Raw genomic sequence first — 3368 nt, 5'->3', positions numbered from 1 at the left:
TGCCCTCTGGCCGCTCATGCCCCACCCCTCTCCTGAGAGCTACGGGCCGGTGGAGCGCAGGCCTCATGCTGTTCCCTCCCTCGGTGGAGTTGGGGTGCTCTCCTCAGGTGACTGAAACCGCCTGGGCGCGGCATAGGGAAGCGCCCCTGCTACCCGGACAGGAGTCCTGGAGCTGGCAGCGCTGCCTCGGCCACTTTGCTGGCTGGGGTGGCTTCACAGGACCGAAAGCCCTCAGGTTCCCAGCTCCCACATCCGAGGGGGAGGCAGCTGGAGGGGAGAATCTCTGAAGTTGTTCCAGTTCCTGAGCCTCGAGAATCGCCTCCCTGCTGAAAGTGTTGAAAGATGGCAGAAGAAGGGGTAGTAGTAGCCAAATTTGTTTCTGTAGCCCAACAAGAACAAGAGCTGGACATCAAGGAGAATGAAAGATTATGGCTTCTGGATGATTCTAAGTCCTGGTGGAGAGTTAGAAATTCCATAAATAAAACAGGTTTTGTGCCTCCCAACTATGTGGAAAGGAAAAACAGTGCTCAAAAAGCACCTGTTGTAAAAAAACCTAAAGGATACCTTAGGCTGCTGTATCAATCAAATGATTTAGGAAAAGCTACCCACAAAGATACCTTACCCTGGGAATGATCCAGGCCGGGCATTGGAAAAGTGAAAAGAAAACCTAGTGTTCCAGATTGTGCATCTCCTGCTGAGGACAGTTTTGTTGACCCAGGGAAACGTCTTTATGACCTCAACATGCCTGGCTACGTGAAATTTACCTCCATGGCTGAGAGAGAAGATGAATTACCATTGATAAAAGGAACAAAAGTGATTGTCATGGAGAAATGCAGTGCTGGGTGGTGGCGGGGTAGCTACAACGGACAAATTGAATGGTTCCCTTCGAACTAGGTAACTAAAGAAGGCGACAGTCCTTTGGGTGACCATGTGGGTTCACTCAGAGAAATTAGCAGCAGTTGTCAGTAACCTAAATACTGGGCAAGTGTTGCATGTGGTACAGGCTCATTACCCGTTCAGTTCATCCAATGATGAAGAACTTAATTTTGAGAAAGGTGACATAATGGATGTTACTGAAAAGCCAGAAAATGACCCGGAGTGGTGGAAATGCAGGAAGATCAATGGGATGGTTGGTCTGGTGCCAAAAAGCTGCATTACCATTATGCAGAATAATTCATTAACTTCAAGTTTTGAACCACCACCTCCGCAATGTGATTATATTAGGCCTTTACTTACTGGAAAGTTTGCTGGCAATCATTGGTAGTATGATAAAGTTACCAGACATCAAGCAGAAATGGCAGTAAGTGGAAGGGGACATGAAGGAGATTTTTCTCATCCGTGATAGTGAATCTTCACCAAATGATTTTTCAGTATCGTTAAAGCACAAGGGAAAAATAAGCATTGTAAAGTCCAGGTAAAAGAGACCTTCTACTGCAGTGGGCGGCATAAATTCAGCGCCATGGAAGAACTTGAAGAACATTACAAAAAGGCACCAAGTTTTACAAGTGAACAAAGAGAAAAATTATATCTTGTGAAACATTTATCGTGTTACTGCTAATCAAAAGTCGCTGTTAATATAGCTTATTCCTCATATCATTGAAATGAAGACTGAGAAAATGTTGGTCCAATCCTGCTTGATTTGAAATTGCTGTTTCTAACTGTATGACAGTGAATTATAATACATCGATATTTTTGTTATCACTTGGCCATACATATATATTATATATGCAATGCATCAGCACAGAGCAATTTCTTATCATTGGTCTTTAATTTTATTTTTTTCTTTGCTATTTTTATCTTTGCTTCTAATATTAAGGTTTTATATTTTAAGCAAGAATCAAATAATGCAGATCAGAAGTCTGTATGGAAGAATTCCATTATTGCCTTCCTTGTATTTCCTTTTAAAGGCCCCTGCTAGGTCTGCCATAGTTTCTCTTCATATAAAATTATATCTATATATTACATATGCTAAAGTACACTTCTGTGACTAGATAGCAATAATAAATGGAAAATTAGAAATTAAAAGAATAGAGAATCTTTTAAGGGGTCTCCCATAGAAGCCATTTGGTCTTTGACCACTAGAGTCTTACCAGATTATCTTTGTTTCCTGGCTTTTTCATTTGCTCCAAATATTGAGGTTTCATGTAAAAGTTATCTCTTTTATATGTTATCTCCATTTTATGAATGTTTGAATCTTGTAGCCCAGGCTGGCCTCGAACTAGCAGTAATCTTTTTTCCTCCGCCTCCCAAGTGCTGGGATTACAGGTTTGCGACACCACACCTGTCCTTGGAAGTTTGAATCTTAGAGGGATTTTTTTTTTTTTGTAATGATCATAGACGTCTGTTAGTTATAGATATCCCTCCTTTAGGACCCCTTCCTCTGCTCTGAGACAGTTATGATTCTAGTTTACTCTCTGGTGATTTTTCACCTGTGCCGTTGCAACGTTTTCTCCTTATTCTTCACCTCCAACATACTTTTCTTCTTTTAAGGCTAGATCTTAACCTTCCCACTTTTTCTGCTTTTTCTTTGGGTGCACCATACCCTTCAGGGCCTTGTAAGCTTTAGATCTAATTTTTTCATCCTGTGGACTTTGCCTTATTGTCTAAATCCACCTCTCTCAAAGTAGATTTACCTCTTTCATTCTTTATCTTCTTATTTGTAGCCTGATGGGACCACATTCCTCACGTTACCGTGTACATCTTTTTCTTCTGTACATTCAGATACGAGTCACCCGTTCAGTCACCACTTGGACTCTTCATCCAGTCACCAGTTGGACTATTCTGCGTGAGACAGGTATCACGTGACTGACAGCAGGCTTGATCAGGAATGAATGTGGCGGATGTTATGTCCTTGTTGTACGCACCTTCTGCACTAAGATCACTGTATCCACAGGGTGTCTCCAGCTAAGAGTCGTGGGGAAGCAGCTTCATTCTCTAACATTCACACAGATTCGTTTCCTCCTACACACAGAACCACTTTGTATCTGGGCTTGGAACACACCTACCGCTCATACACATTTACAAGTGAGCATCCTTATGCGCCAATAGCATGAGTGTTAGTGACATTCTTAATGAGAAATAAATGACCCCTATGTTCAAGGCCTCTTACTCCTTGCCAGAATCTCCAGCATATAGCATCTTTGTCACTAGCAAGTCACAGATATGGAATACTGTCCTTGAATCACTGAAAAATGGTCCATATGAGTTTAGGTGGCTTCTACCATAATCTAAATGACATCTAACATTTACAAAGCTCTCCGTACATGTCATGCCAATGCAGCGTATAGATGCCCTCTTATTATCACTGTCACCCTCTGCAGTCAGGCACTTTATTACCTCCAGTTTACAGATGAGAGCACTGCAGCTTA

General features: G+C 42.0%; 1 pseudogene; it reads left to right on the top strand.

Moving 5' to 3' along the window:
* The first annotated feature begins 342 nt into the window (after positions 1-342).
* Positions 343-1558, top strand: LOC104871108 (annotated as a pseudogene).
* The last annotated feature ends 1810 nt before the right edge of the window (positions 1559-3368 follow it).

Source organism: Fukomys damarensis, unplaced genomic scaffold (genome assembly GCF_012274545.1).
Source record: "Fukomys damarensis isolate Sample0158 unplaced genomic scaffold, DMR_v1.0_HiC HiC_scaffold_37, whole genome shotgun sequence".
NCBI lineage: Eukaryota > Metazoa > Chordata > Mammalia > Rodentia > Bathyergidae > Fukomys > Fukomys damarensis.
Note: the sequence above shows the minus strand (reverse complement) of the source record. Positions and strands in the feature narration are given on the sequence as shown.